Consider the following 22,639-nt stretch of genomic DNA (forward strand, 5'->3'; position numbering starts at 1 on the left):
GAAGACCAGGGAGAACAAGTTGTGATTTGGACAAAACACACTCGTGAGTCTGCTCTGGTAGCCCATGGCTCTCTGTATTAGCCCATCAGTTTCTCCAATCTTGGGGGTGGCGGTTTGCCCTGTGTCCTCCCCTCTGTTAAGGGCCCAAGAAGAGTGGTTGATTTTTTTCAGTTTATTTGAGTTTTTATTTGTTTGGGCAGAGTAGCAACTTCCAAGCTCCTTACATGTGGAACTAGAAACTGGAAGTCTCTGTTTCTGTTTTTTAAGAACCTCTCTGTTTTGAATATTCAAGTAAGTCATAGCTATTCAACTTGTCCTCTGTGACTTTGGTCTTTGTTCTTATATTTGGACTAGGCTTGCCCACAAGATGAGAAAAACATAGGTCCATATTTCTTTCTAGTTTTGCAAAAGCTTCTTACAGTATGTGTATATGGGAAGGTTAGAAGGCAGTAGTGCAAGGATATTCCTCCTTCCTGTGGCACAGTTTTTTTAAAATTGGATTGTGCAATAGGCTTCTCACCAGAGAACCAGGAACAGGGAAACACTGAAGGCTGACATCTTTCAGGACAGTAATATGAGTTGAGAGGCCAGCCTCTCTTGTTCCATAAGCACTCACAGTTCTCCATAGGAAGGATATGATGGGGGTTTTGACCTGTGCTTCAGTATGTGTGGTAGACAGAATAATACCCTCCTTTAAAATAGCCACCATTCTAATCCCTGAAATGTGTGAGTTTGTTACCTTCCAGGCAAAAGAAACTCTGGATGTAATTTAAGATAAAGACCTTGAGATGGGGAGATTATCCTGGTGGGCTCAAAGTAATCAAAAAGACCCTTGGAGAGGGAGGCAGGGAGGTCACAAGCTGAGAGAGGAGGCACTGGACCATGTAAGCAGAGGTCAGAGAGAAATTTGAAAATACTATGCTGCTAACTTTCAAAGTGGAGGAAAGGCCATAAGCCAATGAAGGCAGGTGGCCTGCAGGAGCTGGAAAAGTCAAGGAAAATGGATTCTCCCCCAGAGCTTCCAAAAGCTGACACCTTGATTTTAGGAATTTTGAGCTCTAGAACTGTAAGATAATAAATCTGTGTTGTTTAAGCCACTGAATGTGTGGCTATTTGTTACAGCAGCAATAGGAAACTCCTATGGGATCGTCAGAGAGCAAGCCCAAGACAAGCCAAACCCTTGCAATGATTTCTGAATACTGTTGCTTCCCAGACCACGTCCAATTCAGCTGGCTGCTGCCGGGATAGCGGGGTCGGTTTCACCGTCGGTGCATGGTCTCAGAGCACTGACATCTTACCAGTCCTTTGCCTAAAATTAAAAAGGCAGGATCTTGAGGCTTTTGGTTCTTCTCCTTTAATTAGCCCAGAACATTCCATGAGTTCTCAGAGTATTTCATTCTGATTAGTTTCTAATAGGGACAAAAATCACTCTACATTTTAGGGTTATTGTGAGGATTAAAGGACTTAATACATATATGTGTAGTCCTTAAAACGGTACCTGGCACATGGAAAGCCTTCAGTAGGTGTTAGCTTTTATTATTTCTGTTAGGGTTCTCTAGAGAAACAGAACCAATGACATGTGTGTGTGTGCGCACGCATGTGCATGTGCATGTGTGTGTTTTACACAGAAAGAGATTTAAGGAACTGGCAGATGCAATCGTAGGGTCTGGCAAATCCATAGTCCACAGGGTAGGTCAGTAGACTTGGGAAAGGATTGATGTTGTAGACTTGAGTTCAAAGGCAGTCTGGAGGCAGACTTCCGCCTCCCTTGGGGATTTCAGTCTTTTTCTTTTCACTTTCCACTGATTGGATGAGACCCACCCACATTATGAGGGTAATCTGCTTGACTCAAACATTACTCATTTAAACATTAATTGCATCTAAAATATATCTTCACAACTACATCTAAACTGGTGTTTGACCAAACATCTCAGTGCTATAGCTGAACCAAGTTGACATACAAAATTAACTGTCACACTGTTATTTGCATTTCCTTTCTTATTTCAGTGGCTAAAATTGCAGGAAAATATAAAATAGTAAAAATAAATAGTGGACATCTTTATCTTCTTTCCAGTTTTATTGGGAATGTTCTAGTATGTCTCTAGTTCTACCAAGTACTATTAAGGAACTATTCTCTATTTCCACTTTAGTGTATTTTTAATCATAAATGGGTACCATCTGCTAAGATTATATAATTTTTCTCTTTTGACTTATTGAAATGATATGTTTTATTTATAGACTTCCTATTAATAAACCATTCCTTGAATTCCTATTGTAAACCTTACTTGGTTAGATTGTAGTCTTTACAGATCCTGCTAAATTTAATTTCTTAGTATTTCAGTTCATTTTTTATATATTATTATTATTTATTTATATATATTCTCTTTAATAAAAACCTTTACATAATCTTCATGTATAAAGACCCAGGCGTATGTCTATTAGTCTTTGTTTTAAAATCTATTTTGTCCAATATTTTTAATTTGTATAAAATGTTTAATTCGTATTCCTGAGTCAGTGTCAGTTGCATCTAAAGGGGTTTGTTCTTAATTGCTTGGGGACGAAGGTCTGTCTTTGTAATCTTTGTTAAAATTTGGTATTACCGTTTTTCTCGCTTCATAAAGTGAATTGGTGAGAACTGCATCTTACTCAGTGCTGTACAGCAAATCATAAAGCACGACTCTAATCGTCGTCTGTGTGTCCTAGCACTAAGAGCATCTCATCACAAAAGTAATTTGGTTTCTTCTTCTTGTGCAAATTCCCTTCCATTGACTCAGTAATAACATTATATCAATTTAATATTGTAAACATCAACAGCATTCTAAAAAAACATGCAGATTTCCCTTACAAAAACATGATGTTTCTTTTTTACTCCATCTTTCAGATCCCCTACCTACTTTCTGTAACTCTCTGTAAAGTTACCCTTAAAAAAATGTCCCTAGCATGAATAGCCAGCTGTTGTTCAAGAGGGGTGGCCATCCAACCCCAGGTCTCTTTATGAGTCATTCTGCTTTAGGAATCAATTCTATATTCTTTGAGTTGTAACCTTCCTTTTCAAAAGCATCACTGTGTGGAGCTTCTCCTACATTGAGACCAGCACAGGCCGACTTGGCTTATACTTCATGTGGTTTCCTACAAAACAAACTCAAACAAACAAAAGCATAAAACATGTGGCCTCTCCTGATTGGAAAAAAAAGTCAAGGTTTGGCTTGGGTGGTCTTAATGAGGACAGTAGGGAACTCAGGGTTTTTCTTCAGGAGACTGAGCTGCCACTTAGAGTTCTGGGTACCTTCTGTTTAAAATTGAGGCTGGCAGTTAGAACAGTAAACTCTGATTCAAAATTTAAAAGCCTGCCCCACCACACCACATGCTGCCCCTTCACAGCAGATGGCCGAGATGACACTCTGCTCCCAGACTCTAGAGAGGCCAAGAGCCAACTGCTACATCGGTCCAATAGTCACTGAGGCCAAGTTTAACACTTAAGCTTCTTTATATTTAACTCTCATTTTGCTTTCTTGTGATGGATTTTTAACCTAGCACACAAATGGAAGTGATTTTCATAAATCAACATCATCCAGACAGTATTCTGGGGTCACTAGTGACCCACAGATGTCAATAGGTATTCAAAAGGAAGGGGAAAAGATTCTGTCTTCAAATCTGGAAACAGCTGTTTAAACAAAACTCAGCTGATTGCTTTACTGCACAACTGCTCGGGGCCTTTTGTCTACTGATGTTCTCTGGGACCGCTGAAACCTTTTTTTCCCACAGTACATCTATTAACATTTCCAAGTATATTGCCGTTGAGTATAACATATTTTAGGGAAACATTATCTTAAGTAACCATTATTATCATCATTGCCTATACGTACTGAGTGCTTTCTAGACCTTGATTACTGTGTTACATATTACTAAGTACAAATGAGATATTATTAAACTATATCTCACTTAATCCTTGCAGCATCTCCAAGGGTGGGAGTTATTGTCTCCGTTGCACAGTTGTGTAGAGAGGTTAAGTAATTGGCCTATAATGACAGCACTAGTGAACCACAAGCTCTAATTTGCATCCAGATCGTACTCTAAAGTCTACATGCTTAACCAGTAGGCTACATTTGCTATCGCACTACTGCACTTGGTAATGCTAATTTCATCAAATAGTGCATTCATTTTATGTTGTAAAAATCAAGTTTCCCCACACTCTGAGAACCATCATATCTTCTCAAGCCCTGAGATCCTTCTGTTGGTGGGCACCTTCACACCCCACTGCAGCCACTCTTGACCAATGAAAGCTGAATCAAGTGCATATGGTCATGCCTGTGTGTCTTCCCTTGGGGCCTCTCTGACGCCTGTGTATGTCAGGAGATGTCTAAGTAATGACACCAGACCTCCTGCAAAGAAACAAAAAAGGACACCAAGCTGGATGTTAAAATACAAGTTTGATAGCATCTCCAAGGACATAGTGGAGGAAACAGAGGGTAAAGATTAGTCGTCAAAGCAAGTCTCATGATGAGCTCAAGGCCAGAATAGGAACAAACAACAAAGTTACAGGAAAAAGGCCATGGTCGTTATTCTCACACAGTACAAATATTTCTTGACTTCAATTTTAATTATATGGTGAATAGAATTATAAAAGTGTCTAGCTTAGAGCTAAGAAGAACCATACTAACTGAGGCCCTTCAATGATTCACAATTCCAGAATTAGCCTAAGACCCAATTCAGGAAGCCCTTTCTACAGCTTTGATCAACTAAAAGGATGCAGTCTGAAGGGGATCAGGATGTGCCACCCCAAAATATGCCACTTTGGCATCAGAATTATTTTAAGCTGAAGACATTTGAAATTCAACAGATGCAGAAAGCAGGCTTCCTGGAGCTTCTCTTATCTGAATAAAATCAGGCTCCCACAAATTCCCTCTTCAGGGAGAGTCTGTTCCCAGGAAAAAAACCAAGAGTAAATCTACAGGGGGAAGGGTATAGCTCAGGGGTAGACCATGAGCTCAGTATGCCCAAGGTCCTGGGTTCAATCCCCAGTACCTCCCTTAAAATAAATAAACCTAACCCCCCCCCAAAAATCCAAAACAACAACAACAAAAAGAATAAATCTACTATAATCTTCTCTTAGGGAGTTTTATGGGCCTGAAGGAGACAGAAAGACTACTCATACCACGATAGAATATCACAGATTTTCTTAACTCTTGTCTGTTCTCCTAAAAACTCACTTGTCTTTCCTAAAAAGAAAATCTACTTGTCCTTCCCATGGAAACCCTTTCTCCCTTCTCTCTTTCCTCTCCTTGGTAAGGTATAGAGGCCCCACCCCTTAAAGTTACTCATCGCTGAGCCCTCCTGCACGTATCTGCACTGGATGTGTACATTTTTTCTCCTGTCAACCTGCCTTTTGTCCACATAATTTACAGGACTAAGTCACCCAACATATGAAGTTAGAGGAAAAGTTTTTCCTCCCATACAGTGCCATCCCTATGAACTCCCTAGGTCAGAAACCACACTCTAAGAATGCCCCTCTTTTTTTTTAATTTAATTTTTAAAAATTTTATCGAGTTATAGTCAGTTTACAATGTTGTGTCAATTTCCAGTGTAGAGCACAATTTTTCAGTTATACAGGAGCATACATATATTCATTGTCGCATACTTTTTCACTGTGAGCTACCACAAGATCTTGTGTATATTTCCCTGTGCTATACAGTATAATCTTTAAAGAATGCCCTTTTTAAGCTGTTTGATTTGAAGTCTTCTTTTGCTTGCAGCCAACAGCATCCTACCCAAACAAGCATTAGGTCTGAGTTGCCCACTGAACAACCAGAGGGATATACCAAGGGAGAAAATGGACACATGAATCCACATCTGGGGATGAGGTCAGGGCAGGAGAGAGAGGTCTGAGGTCAGGGGCATATGGATTCTATTTAAAATCACACTGGAAGCAATGTAAAAAGAGCAGAGAAGAGGCTTCAGGACTGTATCTTGGGGAACTTAAAGTTGGGCAAGAGAAAAGGAGACTCAGAATGATGAATAAAGTAGGAGGAAAACCAAGAGAATGTGATGTTATGGAAGCCCAAAGGGGACAGAAGGGATTTCCAGAGGGACAAAGAGTTGGGTTATGTTGAGCACTTCTGAGAACTCGTGTTCTAAAGCCCTTGTGACTTAGAGGGCTTCACCTGTTCTAGGACCAGCACGCTGGCCCTCTGCTCTTCAGATTACTGAATTTTCTGTTCCTCTGTCTTGCATCTCCAGCTCATGCTCTCCTGGCCTCTGTGTTTTCATCTACATGGTAGCCTCCACCTAAGACATGCCTCCTTCCATCTCCTGTCTCCACCCATCGCTGCTCCTCCAGGTCGCAGCCTGGACACTGTTTCTCCAGATCTAGCTGGGGGGTGCCTTCCCTATGCCTCCAAACACCCCTGCACTTCCCCTCTTATACCAGCTCGCTTGGGCTGCCATGACAGAATACTCCAGACTGGGAGGCTTAAACAACAAAAGTTTATTTTCTCACAGTTGTGGAGGCTGGAAGTCCAACATCGAGGTACCATCACAGTTGGTTTCTGATGAGGCTTCTCTCCTTGGCTTACAGGCGGCTGCCTTCTCGCTGTCCTCACATGGCATGCACAAGGAGAGAAAGCTCTAGTGTCTCGTCTTACAGAAACAACAGTCCTAGCAGATTAGAGCTTAACCTTCTAGCTTTAATTACCTCCTTAAAGGCCTTACCTCAAATACAGTCACACTGGAGGGTAGGGCTTCAACGTATGAAATTTGCAGGGAACACAATTCGGTCTGTAACACCCAGCAAAGCACATATTGGATGGTAACTTCTCTATTCCCCACTTGACTATAAATTCCCTGAGACCAAACCCAGGCAATGTGTATATTTTGTTTTCTGTTAACTTCAGCATGTTACACAGTGCCTAGAGGTACTAAAAAACAATTCATGGGCTAAATGAACGAGAACATGAACTCACGGTCAGCCTCTGCCTTGCCGTCTGGCTAACCCACAGAGTTAGCCAGGACTGTACCCTAACTGGGAATTCTCCCAGGAGTGTCCCATTTTCAATGGTCAGTAAAATCTAACCCTTTTGAAATAAATGGAAGGAAGCCTAGTGTGAATTATTGTGAAAGTATGTAATTTTAGAATAAGTTTGGTACTTTCAAGGAAGCCCTAAAAAATCCATCATGTCTAAACTACTGCTTTGAATTTGTTCACTGTTTGCCTTCCAACAAATGTTAAAAATTGTTTAAAAGGTGATGATAGACCTTTCTTAAATAAATGTTGCAATCATCCTGAAAATGAGTTTATACTCTGCCTTTGTTTGCAAATTCTATTTATTCCATACAGACAGGGCAAAGATAAACTATAATACAGCCTCCAGACCAAAGGGAAAAAAAAAAAGAAAGGAAGGAAGAAAGAAAGAAATTCTGAATTGAAGTCCTGGTGCAGGATTCTGATGGTCTGCACACTTTAGGAAAGATGAAAATGGATGAGAAAAGGGGGTTGCAGAGGGGCTCAAAATTGCTTTATTTCAAGCCTCTGTCTTTTGCTCCATAATATCAAAGCAGGGAGTTTGATTTACAGATGTTAGAATGCTATCTTTAGAAATAGGAAGTCAGCAATGGCATATATATCCTTTCTCCCCTGAAGATTACATGCACAGTTTTTTAAAGATATGAAAATGACTTAGAAATATGCAGAGAAACTGGCTTTTTTTTTTTTTTTTTTTAGGGATTTCATTTCTAGGTTTTCCTAAACTCTAAAGAGTGTTAAGGGGGGAAAAAATCTTTGAACAAGTTTCCAACTGTTGACTGGTGTTAACCCTTCAAAAGGTGCCTTTCTTCTTTTTTTTTTTTTTAAATTGAGAGTATTAGTAGAGGCTGACTTGGGATGTAATGCCTAGTTCCAGTTAGAACAATGCGAGAGAGAAGAGGCACTCAGCTCCCCGAAGGTTCCGGCTTTCTCTGTGCAGCTGGATTAGGGCTATTATCCCAGCGGTGGCCCCATGAGGCTCAGTGACATGTGACAAACAAGCTGACTCGCAGCCTGTGCTGACACAACTGTACTAACAATAACACCCCAGCAGACACACCCCAGCCTGTTCCTCCTTCCAACCCGGGCGGTGTCAAGTGGAAAAATGACTTGTAAGAGGCAGCACAGGCCATCCCTCTGGCTTCCAGAATCATGACAAGGAGCCGATTTCTTAAACAACAGAAGAGTGTAACAGGGAAGGGACAGATGCTGGGAAAGAAATATTCAACTTGGATAATTATTTCACTTTAGCACAGCCTGGAAGCAAGCTTATTTTGTACCTGTTTGGCCCCAGACATACACAGATTTGTGGATAGTTTCTATGACATCGGTGAGTTCTTGTGATATGATGGAGAGGAATAAATAAGGCCCAGAGATCTGAAGAGATTGCCGAGAATCAGTAATACCCAAAAGGAAGGGGTACAGGGGCACTTGTGTCATGGGCTAGTTCAGATGTGGCCTCTTCTTCCAGTTTATTGATAATGGTCCCCAGAGAAAAACTCCCTGGTAAATCCACTTGATAACAAAAATTTCTTGCTTTGGCCACCAGGCAGTTCTCTAAAGCAGCTCTAGCCTGCAAATCCTGAATTGTAAGAAAAGAAGCATTGGTTTTGTCACAGTGTAGAGTTTGAAGGTAGGCACTGTGCCGTGTTTGAATGCAGGGAGCTTGAAGGCTCTGGGGGATACACTCAGAAGGGTTTGGTGGGTGATGTGTGTAAGTGGAGGCTGTATCTTAAATGCTTGGCAGTTCTTGGCAAGGTCCACTCTGGCCCCATAAAAGGATTTTGGGCCTCTGTCCAGCACAGAGTCTGAGATGGCAAGACACACCCTTTGGTCTGGGCTATAACCCGTGAATGGAATGGCCTTTGCTGGCCCCAGTGGGAGAAGGGAGACCTCGCACTCTTCAGACACCCACCAGGCTGCCAGGATAACCTCAGTGTGCCCACATGTGCACACCAGCCTCCGGTGAGCACTGCCCCAGGTTGGTCAAAACAGTAATCATTGCTCTCCTCTGGCCTGACATCTTCTCCTTCCCCCTCACTGGGCCCACAGGCTGAGAGGATTATGAAGCTTCTTTTGATTTTTTTCATATCTGATAAATCAGAAGTCTCTGGAGAGGAGACTGTTCAGTTAGCTCTCCCTTCTGAAAAAGATTATTTGTGTTTACCTAGAGTGCACTCGCAAATGTCCCTATGGTCCACTTGTTTTCCTATTTTCGCTCATTTGGGCCTCAGTTTCTTCATCTGTGGAGTGGGATCACAGTCACCTATTCACAGAATTGTTGAGGCTTGACTGAGAGGAAACAATGTATGTGATAGTGCTTTGTAAACTGGGGGAAAAAAGGTAATCATCATTAATAAGTTGCTCTGATCTATGATCAGATTTATTTGTGTGATATAAAAAAGGAATTCTGGAAACATTCTTAGTCTTTTTCTAGCTGTGTGAGCTTTAGCAAGTTAATCAACTTCTCAGAGCCTTAATTTTCATGCCTATAAAATTAGGGAAACAATATCTATTCTTAGGAAGCTGTTGCAAGAATTAAAACTGCACCCTCTTACACTGAGCGTGATGCCTAACACATAGTGGATGCTTTTACAATAGTAGCTGTGGCTGCCACGTTAACCTGGAAGACATCGATACAGATGGAATAGCCCTTCCTTCTCGAACTTGCTGAAGTGTTCTTTCTTGCTCAAGAATTAAATCCCTACCTCAGCTGTAGTTATGAGTGTACAGGGGTCTGGCTAATGAGAATGAAGTCTGGGGCATGAAAATCAATAATTCATGGACTGCACTTCGAACACTTGGCTTAATTTGTATAAGAATTAGTATCTCAGATTCTGAGACTGAAAAGGGAAAGGTGTCAAGAAACATAAAGCAAAGCAGATCAATGAATCAACCTTGCCAGTTCCCAGTTTGGAAAATGTTCTATCAAGTTAGCTGGAGGTTAGGGTCTTTATTGACTCTCAGGAGAATGGAAAAAATATATATATATATATAATATATATTATATATATATACTTTATATATGTATATAAAGACCTACCAAATAATAAGCCATGACTTTCAACTTTTAAATTTAATAAAGGAAAAAAAAATATCCTCAAGCCTTTCAAGAAATAAGATAGCTTTTAGAGCCATATTATTATATCTGTTAAGAGAGAAAAAAAAGAGAAAGAGTGAGAAACATCAGAAAGAAGAGGATGAGCTAAAGGAGAACAGTCTTCCATAAGGTAAAAAAAAGTCTCGTTCTAAGCCCTTGTAGAACACGGCATTGCTGCACATTTGCAAACACAGGCTTATGTGAGGGTAGCTTCTCTTGTCACTTTTCTCACAGGAATAGCTTGAGACAGAAGTTTCCCAATAACCCAAGTACCTAATGACAGGACTCGTGTGCATGTCTGCTGACACCGAGGACTGGGTCCTGGGAACAGACTCACCAGGGGCTGGGCTGGCACTGGATTCAAAGAAAAGAGTTTTGAGGAGACACAGCAGACACCAAAGAGAGCAGGAATTAGACTGCAATGGACGGAAAAAATCCTCTGTGTATCTCATTCATCTACTCTGGTCAGAGTCTCTCTCTCTCTCACACACACGCACACACACTAGAAGGTGATGTCCCCTCACTCTTGCCAGGATTCTCTTATTTGACTACCACTTTCGTAAGCCCAAGGTAACATGGCAAGCCAAGAACAAAACTTGTTGGTCAGTTGGTCATCAGCTGTAGTTTTATCTAGGGGTGGGGTGCTGCCGAGCTTTGTCCAGGAACCTAGAGACCTGATACACAGTTGAGGAGTTTCTATTTTAAGAACCCCAAATTCAGCTTTCTTATTTGTCACTTCACAAGAAAACACATTGAGAAGACCAAAAATGCTGCAGAGACCACAAAGAGATCCCACCTCCCACACCAACCCTGATCCCTCCAAATCCTGAGTGGAGAATGGGTCTGAGATGGTTTCCAAGCTTGGAAGCGGGGTGGCTCTCTCAGTGATGCTCAGAGGAGGCTCTGAAAGTGGGGGCAGTGAGACACAGATAATGCATTTGCCACAGATGTATTAAACAGACACACACGAAACAGACACGCACCACACCGGAGTTACTGTCATCTAAGGACTGATACCATCTGCGGTGCGGTTGGTCTTTGAGTTTGAGCTGTCACAGGGACACCTACCCACCATGCCTCCAGAAAGATATTGCCTATAGGATTTTTCTCACACTAACCCTGCATTAGTTTGTATTCTTTACATTTAATTCATTTACTTTTTTAAATTTTATTATTATTTTTTAATGGAGTTATTGGGGATCGAACCCAGGACCTCATGCATGCTAAACGTGCACTCTACTACCATCTACCAACCCTCCCAACCCTGCATTAGTCCGAGTTACTCTACGACTTTGTTTGGCTGGTGTTGCTGTTTCTGCTGTCATTCCCCATCTCTCTCTTGAGCTTCTGCATGTGTATAATCCTGCCTGAATTATACTATGAGGTTGGAGAAACATCTTCAGCTAGTAGGAAAATCAATCACTTCCTTTGTTTTAATTTCACACACTTGGCGCTGGGTATCTTGCACTCAGGTTCACTTGCGCAGTTTATCCTGTGCAATCCTAACCCCCTAGGGCATCCTCATCTGTGCCCCAAACTGTGCTCCTGTTTTCATCCACTTCTCCAGGTAGCCATTTTTCTTTGCCATCTGCCCCCATAAGGTCTTCGGGTCCTTTTAAGATCTCAGACTTGCCCAAACAACTGCCAAGTCAATGCCCTCACTGACTACAAAGCTTGGCCCCAGGTTCCAACAACTAGGGCAGCCATCCTGGCCATCAGTGCCTCTCGGTCTCATTGTTCTGCTTCTGCTTCCCAGGAGGGGCTGCCCCATGACGTGAGGCAGGAAAGACTAACTTCTAGGCAAACTGCCAAGAAAAATCCTTAAGAAACTGACCCATTTCAAAAACTTCCTTCTTCCTAATTACAATTACTGCTACCTCTGCAGAAAAATTCCCTTTGAGCCTTCAAGTCCTTTTTAAACTCTTGCCACCCTTTGGGCAGAGAACAGCAGCTTCGGTCCCCTTTAGGGCACCCATAAGTGCAAGGAGGCAAAGAGGAGACAGAAGAGGGATTTGACAGGCGGTGGAAAGACTTCCCCTGGTACCAAAATTGTGTTTGCCTCCCATCTGCTGAGCCCCACATCGCCCATGTACACAGGGTGCCCAGAAGGGCCAGAGAACCTTCCTCCCAGAAGGGAGAAAGCAGACAGAGCTTGTCAGCTTGAAGCGGGAGAAGTAAAAATAAAGTTCTGTGGCATTTACCTGTCCCTTTATATGGGTGTGGGTACTTGTATATACTCCTTCAGCTTCTTTCTGGATGTCTTATTATGCCTATAAAAATGGTAGCAATCATTAGGTGGTCCCATCGCTGCCACCAGGGAAAAAACCAATCGTGGAAATTCGTGAACACAAAATCTATTATCAAGTAAAAATTAAGAGTACAACTAATATACCTACAGCCATTTGGCATCTATCAGGGAGGGTATCTCCTGGGCTCTTGCATAAAATTTAGATCAATAAACCCAACTGTCAGAATGGAAGAGAGAGATGGGTGACTAATCTGATTCAGGGGGAAAAGAAGGTATGTTTCTTACATTGAATAGATTTACCTTCTAGTCTTTCATGTGGGAAAAATAATATTTGCTTTTCTTTTATTTTTCAGCCACTTGTGACCAGTACACAGTCTCGAATTCCCATGGTTGGTTTAAATCACTATAAATAGACCTCGGAAAATTCACTCTGACTTTTAGACCCTGGCACATAGATTCAGGAATTTCCCCTCCCCTTTCTGATGTTTAAAATTATATATATCTTTGCTATGCTTTTTTTGGTCAGGAAGTTAGTTTCTTTTTTACATGATTTCCATGCCAAGTGATGAAAAGTCTGCAGGAGGAGGAAAAATGCAGGATTGTATAGCGTGTGTTAAAGAGAACAGAAGCCCTGGGATACACGCTGGTGTGTGACCCTGAGAGCCAGTCAGTAATCCCAGACACCAGTGAGCAGGCAGCAAACATAAATCTGATAATCCAAGAAAATCCTAACCACTAGTCTATTTCAATTCATTTACAGTGTGATTAGTTGTGCTGAAATCATACATCGTATTCAAGTCACAAATAAATAAACACATCATGCTCACCGGATAAACCAAGAGTTGGGTTTTGGTAGCTCTTCTCCCCTCAGAGGAGATAGCTGTGGGCTTGTTGGGAGGATAACTTGCCTTAAATTATGCAGATGGCTTGTTGGATGCATGGTTCCTATGTGAAGGAATAAAATAAAACTACCATCTCATTGGAACCTAGTTTTATTGGGCCTCAACCTGACTTTAAGGGAAGAGTGGGACCCATGAGAGATACAACTGTTAGACCATGATCCATACTCTGAAACTTGAGTTTTAATTAAAGAAGGCTATGCCATTTCTCTAAGGTGATAATCAACATTATTTTTCTTTTTAGGGAACTAGATTTTCACGGCTTCCTTTTAGTCATCTTAGTCTAAGAAACTCTGCAGTTGACATTCCACATGTGTGGACTGGGGGTAGAGGCAGACTTCCATCTATCATTCCTATACCCTAGGCCTGGGCGAGAGCTTTTAATCCTTCTGATTGTTTGGCACTAATGTGTCGATTTGTTTAGCTTACGCCAAATAAATAGTTGTCAAAACTTATATGCTAGACTGTAAACTCCCTGCAGGCAAAAGATAATTCACATTGTACAATGTCTTCACTATCCTACCGGTTACTCCCATCAAAAGCTTTAAAAGAGTTGCCATGATAGGATTTCCAGAAGACTTGACTTTCTTTTAATGTCAACAAACATTAGTAGAAAAATCATCAAAGCCAGAGAGTGGGACAAGCCCTGCATCCAGCAGTACAGACAGGAAACTATGTCACGGGGATGAAACATAGTGATTCCAACTGGACATTAGAGCAAAAAGCCAAAGACCAGGTGGCAGAAAGCCTGAGTGGGGTTTCACAATGAAGCTAAATTACAAGATAAACTCCAGGATGGAATACAGACATTCTTTTTGTGTCTGAAATGAAGGTGGGTCTGGGGTGAGAATGAGCATCAGTCACTATGGCGTAGCCCAGGAGAAGGCAAGAAACGTCTGTATGCAGATGAAGACGGAAGAAAACAAACTGCAGACTCCCCGGCATCCAAGAGCCTCACCGATATTAATTGGAAAAGTAGGGCCCCCTCCACACCACTGGACCTGTGCACATAGATGTTTTTGCTTCCAAGGTCAACTGGTGTCACAGCTCGGGACGCCTGTGACTGGGACGCCCTCTGACTGGCATGTTCTGATCAGGCCCACGCAAGACTCCTGGGTGGTAGGGCAGAGAGCGGGGGGCCAATAACCCTCTGCGAACTGAGCTCTGTATATTACCTCTGATCTGTCCTTTGACTCCGAGTGACTTGAAGTAACTGGGTAGTAGATTCTCTTGGTGTGTTTGGTTGAATAAGAACAAGCCAAACAAAATAAATAATGACCTCCCTTTCAGGAACTTTAAAGTATTCACTTCAAAGACACCAAAGCATCCTTCCCCCACTCCCTCCCATTCCTACTCCAACCACAGTGATTGCCTGTCTTCAGAAATAACCCTGAAGGAGTGGCTGGGAAATGAATCTGAGGTCGGCCATTGCAGGGCGGTGCTCGCTCACTCCCCATAGTTTGGAAAGTCTTGGTCACTCAAAATTCTCATGAATCTTGTGTGTCGCATTCCTGCCCCCAGTGTTCCCTCTCAAGGCTTTCTACTGTCCCTACGGAATGAAGAGTCATTTCCCCACATTTACTCCTGTCATTCTTACTGGGGTCCAACCTGAAGTCTCACTCACTATTTCATCCCAAGGACAGCATCTTAGGAATAAAATTTTCCCATATTTACTTGTATGGAAATGTCCATATTACATGCATTCAAAAAAGATAGTCAAGTAGGTCTAATCTTTAACAAATACACTCACTGTTGCCTAGAAAACAAGAAATAAATACTCAGCTAAAATGCTGTCAGCTGGAGCTTCTTAATTTTTTCAGTGGAAAAATTTGTCTAGAAACCCAACATCAGGTTTTTAATGACATTTGAGTATTTCTAAAAACAATAAAGGGTGAAAAGGACCTACTGTGTAACACAGGGAACTACAGTCAATTTTTTATAATAACTTATCATGGAAAAGAATCTGAAAAGAAAAAAATATGCATGTATATGTATAACTGAATCACTTCGCTATACACCTGAAACTAACACTGTAGATCAACTACACTTCAATAAAAAATTTTATAAAAATAAAAAATAAAGACAGAAAGAGTGTTAATGCTAGAATGGATATAAAAAATGATACAGCACCTTCGTGTCTCTAGATGAAGAAACTGAGGCATAAAGAGGTAAGGGTCTTGCTCAGGGAAGTTATACTCCAAAATTCCTTTTATAGTAACATTATTTAATAAAAATAGAAAACCCAAATCCCTACATATACTTTGTCAACAAGCCTGTGACTCTCGGGCGACTCTCATCAGTGTGAAAACCACACCGTAATCCAAGGTGCTTTCCACTGAGGATGCGTATTCCTCTCCTTAATTTAGAGCTGACAGTTGGTGGAGTGGGCAGAGGCTGCCCGCAAACGGTGCCCGGGTGGGATTTTCCTGCCACATAAAGAGAATCTGTAGACCCAAGAGACGGATTCCTCCCAGCTCAAGCCTCCCTGGAAAATTCCACTTTAATCTGTGAATCAGGAAGAAGAACTGGAGGCATGCCCAGTCTTAAAAGTATAGCAGGTCTTAAGCACTGTTACATTTGCTCTCTCTGCTTCTAGAAGGAGATTGCTGTGGAGTCAGCTGAGAAACTTATTCTCTCTGAAAACAGCTCCTGTCTCAGCCGTGGTGATTTTGCAGTTCTTCTAGGACTTGAGGAGGCTTCGGGGAGGAAACAGGAGGCAAAAGCGTGAGCGTGACATGGTTCTGGGGACACTGCGCAGGTGGAGAGAGCAAGAGTGCAGAAGGGACCGCTCCCCTCCCACTCCACCGACCACTCCCCGCGCCTGGCAGGGACACCTGGGCAGCCTAATTTAATATCTTCCATCCAGAGAAATTTCCAGGGAGGCACCACGCGCCCAGTTGTATCTCTTTTCCTCGCACCCCCAACAACTGCACAGAAGAAAAGGCTTTCATTGCAAGTGCAGAAGATAAGATCCTGAATAATTCGCAGTGTTTTCCTTTCTTTCCAGCCTTTCCTGACCTTTCCCCTTGGGATCAGAAGTCTACACTTTGCTTGCGAGATGAATTAGAGTTGTTATGACTGGAAAGTAGGGAGAAAGGAAAGGATATTTTTCAGAATGATTCTTTCCACTCAAGGCAGATCAGTGTAGAAACAAAGATTTGCCGGCGGGCGGGTGGCGGCTACCAGGAGGCAGAGCGGTGGGGGCGGGGGGGGGGGTTGCTGGCTGGCTCCTGTCATGAGCGCTCGTCCCCACCCCCAGTGTCCCTCTCCTACCGCCACTTGTTTTTCTCTCCTGCTGGGCGGGAGCCTCCCTTGTCACCTTCCCACATGTCACCCCAGATGATCCTCTCATGACCCAAGAAATTGCTGAGCCCATGGAACCACCCACGTGGACCGCCCTTGGTCAAAGTTCCAACCTTTAGAAAACGACTCCTTGACCCTCAGAGGGTGGTGTCCTTGAGGGGAAAGACCCAGCAGTTCTATATGAGTGGGGCTAGGGGTGGAGGCTGGGGAATTTACCCAATTACACAGCAAACATTGGTGTTTCTAGAAGGACAGGGTAGTTTTTTTTAACTGAAGTATAGTTGATTTGCTATATTATATTAGTTTCAGATGTACAGCATAGTGATTCAGTATTTTTACAGAGACTGTATTCCATTAAAAGCTATTATAAGATAATGACAATAATTCCCTGTGCTATACCATATATCCTTCTTGCTTATCTACTTTATACACAGTCGTTTATACTTAGTAATCCTATAGCCCTAATTTGCCCCTCCCCCAGCCCTTTCCGCTTTGGTAACCACTATTTTGTTTTCTGTGTGAGTCTGTTTCTATTTTGTATATACACTTGTTTGTATTAATTTTTAGATTCCACATATAAGAGATACCATAGAGTATTTGTCTTTCTCTGTCTGACTTATCTCACTATCCATAATATCCTCCAGATCCATCCATGTTGCTGCAAATGGCAGAATTTCACTTGTTTTTCATGATGGAGTAATATTCCATTGCACAGCTTCTTTATCCAGTCATCTGTTGATGGACATTTAGGTTGCTTTCACATCTTGGCTATTGTAAACAGAGCTGCTACGAACACTGGAGTGCATGTAACTGTTCAAATTCATGTTTTGGGGTTTTTTTTTGATATATATCTAGGAGTGGAATTGCTGGATCATATGGTAGTTCTATTTTCAGTTTTTTGAGGAGCCTCCATACTGTTTTCCACAGTGGCTGCACCAATTTACATGGGTTCCTGGAAGGATAGGACACTTTGAAACAGTTTTTAAATTTCTGATGCCAGCCTTTCTAAACACCTAAGGAGTCCATGGAGATGTTTGCTAAGTGGATAGTGACCTCGGGTGCTGATGGGATTTATGGCTGGCCTCCATTAATTGGTCTGGACCAGGCCAGTGCTGTGTATTTCCCAAACCATATTTCATCTTTACAACAACCCAACAGAGTAGGTGTTATACTATGAATGGAGAAACAGACACTAGTGCTTCTGACCTTAAACGCTAGACCACTCTCCCTCTTAGACTGGATGACAGAGAATAAGGGTAATACATTTCCTCAAATCTTCTACTTCCTAAAATATAACAAGTTTTTATGATAGGTTCATTTTTTTTTTATTTGTGTGTTTTGGGGGAGGGAGGTAATTAGGTTTATTTATTTTTTTAGTGGAGATGCTGGGGGTCGAACCCAGGACTTCATGCATGCTAAGCAGGTACTCTACCACTGAGCCATACCCTTCTCCCTGATAGATTCTATTTTAAATAAACATACGAAACTACATTTTCAATTGGAACTTGAAAGCTCCCCTGCTAACTAAAGCAAAAATTGACCTACCTAGATGGTTTAAGACCCAGGTCCTCAGCTGGCTAATATGCTAATTTAATACAAATTTGTACAAGGAAGGGTCTCCCTTGGTCACTCAAATCAAAGCATGAGAATCAAAAATTATTCTTTAAGGAACTGATCAAAGACCAGCAGCCCTAGGTTTTAACCTCCTTTTCGTGGCATGGTGGTCCTGTGACTGGTCCCCCACAGCAAGCTGACCCCATCACCCCTCCCCAGGCACCCCATTCAGGAACCCAGAGGGGCAGTAAGCTCTTGGAGAGCCTTGCTAATGGGAAGAGAGTAGCTAGGGATGTAGGTTCTTGATTAATATTCAAGTCCTAGCCTTTTTAGGGGACCTTGCTGAGAAATTCCCTCTATAGATCATAAATAAAAGCTGTTCTCCACATGATCCACCCCCCACCCCCATCTCAACACCATTTAGTGCAACAGAATGAAGGGTAAATAAACCAACTGGGTCTTCAGGCTAATTTTAGGAGGGTTGGGGTATTTGCAAATTAGGTCCCTCAATCCATTTTTTTTTTTTTTTTTGCTGTATAGGTAAAGCAACATATTTCTGCACCATTTAAGAGAAAGGAAAATTAATCGGTGTGAGCTGCCAACAGCTGGCTGACAACCTTGAGTGCTGGGTGTGTTGGAACTGGTCCAGGTTTCACATAAGGAGTTCATTTTGGGTTAGTCAAAAAAAAGGGAAGGAGTTGGCCTGGGTCCTATTCCACAAATTCAGGATCAAGGAGCTGAGATTCCCTTCAGAAATGGCTGGCGGGTGGCTCTGCAGGTCCATTTGCCCAGCCTAGTTGACATCCACTTGCTTCTCTACCTCAGACAAAGAGGACCGATGGGTGTTGGGTGTTTCCTCTGACAAGCCAGTGATTCAGCAGAGCAATCAAACCAAGTGAAGGTCAGTTCCCTCTGCTCTATATCCCTTTCATAAAGATCTATTATTTCTGCTGACTCCAGATTTTTTTTAAGCTTCTTTTTCTTCTTCCTCCTCATGAATTCTCCTCACCCTTCCTCTGACTGTAGCTTATTAGACTGAGGCTGAGTTCACTAGCATAATAAAGAACTTAGTATTTGTAGAGGAATGAAATCCTCTTATTTTTCTAATCTGTGATTCAGTATTTCAGAGTAAGAAAAACTTCATGTTTCAAAATGGTAATAGCCATGTTTATTTTCAAAGTAACAAGTAATCAATGTTAAAAAAGAAAAAGAAAAAGAAAAATTAGACAATGCAGAAAGGAATAAAGAAAAAAGTAAAATACTATCCCAAATCTCACCACTGGAGAAAACTAACCACCATTAACATTGTAATATCTCTTACTTTAGTCTGCTTTGTTTTCTTTTTTAGTTTTTTTACAAAAGTAATCTGATTTACTCCATACATTTTGGATATTGTTTCATGCGAAGAAATTAGATCAATGTCTCTGTTTTTAAGGGGTGCATAGTACTGCAATGTATAGATGTGCTTTAACTTACTTATATTAATAGACATTTTGCTGACATAAATAATGCTGCAACGTACACATGACCTTGCCCACTTGCCTAGTTATTTCTTTATGATAAATTCCTATGAGCAAACTACTAGATCAAGTCACATACCTTTGTTTCAAGGCCTTTGATACATATTGCCAAATTCCCCTTCTCCCAAAAAACTTGTAATCATTTACAACCTCAGTAACTTCATAAGAGTACATTTTTTCCTCATGCTCTCACAAGTACTGCATGTAAGCCTTTTTAAAATGTTTGCCCATTTGAGAGAGAAAAATTGGTGCCTCCATATTTTTTGTTTTCTTTTGATTATTAAGAAGGTTGAATATGGGGTTTGGGTTTTTTGTCTTTTTTTTTGAAGGGGGAGGTAATTAGGTTTATTTATTTATTTATTCATTTTAGAGAAGGTACTGGGGACTGAACCCAGGACCTTGTGAATGCTAAGCATGCACTTTACCACTTGAGCTATACCCTCCTCCTGTATATGTTTTCATATACTAATAACTGTATTTTTTTTTCAATTGTCTGCTCTCTCTCATGCCCACTTCTCCATAGGGATATCCATATTTCCCTTACTGATTTGTAGGAACTCATTATATACAAAAATGACATTTTCTAGACTGTATTTCAGGGAATTTTATCACCCTTTGAAATATTAATAGGTACACTGAGGGGAGGAAAAAGACTTACATGGTCAGATTTAACACATCATTTCTTAAACTTAATTGACCATCAAAACTTTTTTTTTTCCTACAGAACCCCCGTAGCATTGTCCAGGACACTGGTGTTCTGGGCAATAACATTTAAGAAACTGTTCTGTGAAGGATATTTAATCTTTATCTGTTACACATGTGGCATGGTTTTTCCCCATTACCACTTGTCTTTTACACTATATGATTTTTTCTGTACAGCTTTTAAATCAGGTATTCAAATCTCTCAGCATTTTCCTTTCCAGCTTAGTAATTTAGTACAGACCCTGAAATCCCACTTGTTTGGTTTGAATCCTGGCATCACCACTTGCTGGGCATTGAGAAAATTACTTAACCTTTCTGTGCCTCGATGTTATCATCTAGAAAATGGGAAGAATAAATAGTAAATATATATATAGTTGTTACAAGGATTAAATTCCTTAATATAGATAAAGTACTAGAATGGTGTTTGACACAGTGTGAGATAATGTTGATAACAGGATGAGGCAAAAAGTCTTTCTCCATACCTAGTTGTAAAATAAAAAATCACTCGTATTTTCTTCTGAGTATTTTTATGGAAATTAATTTTGGTGTTAGCTCTAGAGCAAAGAGTCTAAAAGAGTCTACTTTTTTCTGCAATGGTTAACCAGGTTTTTTCAACACCATTTATTGATAAATGCTTGTTTTAGAATATATTGTTAGTATTCTGATACCAAGACATCTTCTTTCCTATTCCTTTTCAGAAAAGTCCCAGCTCTGTTTGTCTGAATTAAGAGCACATGTTGGATCCCCCCTCAGAGCTGCCCCGGGAGACACTTGGTTGGGGTGAGGGACCCTGAAGGTGGGGCTTGGTTTTCTATGATGCAGCCAGGAAGTGTCGCTACCACAGACTTTCGGTTGTAACTCTTCCCATGCCCAGTGTCCCCACAAATGGCTGGGGACCTGGTGGTGGCTCTAGCCTGTGGATTTGCTCAGGAACACTTGAACCCTACTGTTGTTCACACTATCACAGAAAAATGAACACACTCAAACTCCATCTGGTCACTCTCCCGTCTGTTGCATCACTCAAACGACCTCTAAATTATGAGAAAAAGATGTGAGAGGGAAGGGATAGCCACCTGACCCATCCCAGGCTGTGAGAAGAGAGCCAGGGGTCCCCAGCTCAGAGGAGGATGAGACAGAGAGTCTGCATAGAGGTGGGACCAGAACAGCTGAGGGAAAGCTCGAGTCCTCATGATGACCTAAAAGGCCCAACACAGCCTTCTCCTTCTCTGCACCCCGTCACCTCTCGTTCACCCTGTTCCCAACAGCCTCTCTGCTGTTCTGTAAGCATGCTCCCCTCAGGCCATGTGTGTGTGCCGAGCTTCTGGAATGTTCTTCCCTCAACCCCCACATTGCTTGTTCCCAAGGATCTTAAGGCCTTGGCTCAAATGTCACATTGTCAGTGAGGCCACCCGGGCCACTCTGTTTAACACTGTGCCCGCACTCCTTCCCTGTCCCTGCTTCGTTTTCCTGCGCAGCGCCGACCACCGTGCGACAAGCTGTTTGCTGTCTGTCTCCCCACTCTAGACTATGAGCTTCTAGACTCTGTTTTGCCCTCTGATATATTCTCAGCACCTAGAACAGTGCCCGGCATGCACAGGGCTCCACGATTGTGTGCAGGTGAAGGAACAAATGAGTGTCCCCTTCAGACAGCGTCACTTGCGGGAGACTCTGGTATGTGTCTAGGCCTGTTACCAACAGCAGGACTGCTCAGAACGGAGCTGCCTGCAGGACTCCGGGTTTTCAAGCTAGCCTCTGCAAACAAGTTATTTCTACAGTCCAGAGAAAAGGCTGCATCTCTTCAAAGCACGAGCAGGCGTCTGTCCACACTGATTCTTTCATGCGATGCCCTGACTTCATACATGAGGCTGCCACAGAGCCAGGCAAAATGAAAAGCAGGTTAAAACAACAGTGAAGAGAAAACAAACTTATGGTTACAAAAGGGGAAGCGATGGGGGAGGGATAAATTAGGAGTTTGGGATTAGCAGATAATCTATAAACTACTATATATAAGATAGATAAACAACAAGGTCCTATTGTATAACACAGGGAACTATATTCAATAACTTCTAATAATCTGTAATGAAAAAGAATGTGCATATATATATAACTGAATCACTATGCCATACACCAGAAAGTAACATAACATTGTTAATCAACTATAATTCAGTTGTTAAAAATTAAAATAAAATAAACAGTGAGATACCACCACATACCCACCAGAATGGTTAAGATGAAAGTATAGGAAATGCAGAGTGTGGCGAGGCTGAGGAGGAAGGAACCCTAATACACTTTGAA

The sequence above is a fragment of the Camelus dromedarius genome, chromosome 11 (assembly GCF_036321535.1).
Source record: "Camelus dromedarius isolate mCamDro1 chromosome 11, mCamDro1.pat, whole genome shotgun sequence".
In the NCBI taxonomy this organism is placed as follows: Eukaryota; Metazoa; Chordata; class Mammalia; order Artiodactyla; family Camelidae; genus Camelus; species Camelus dromedarius.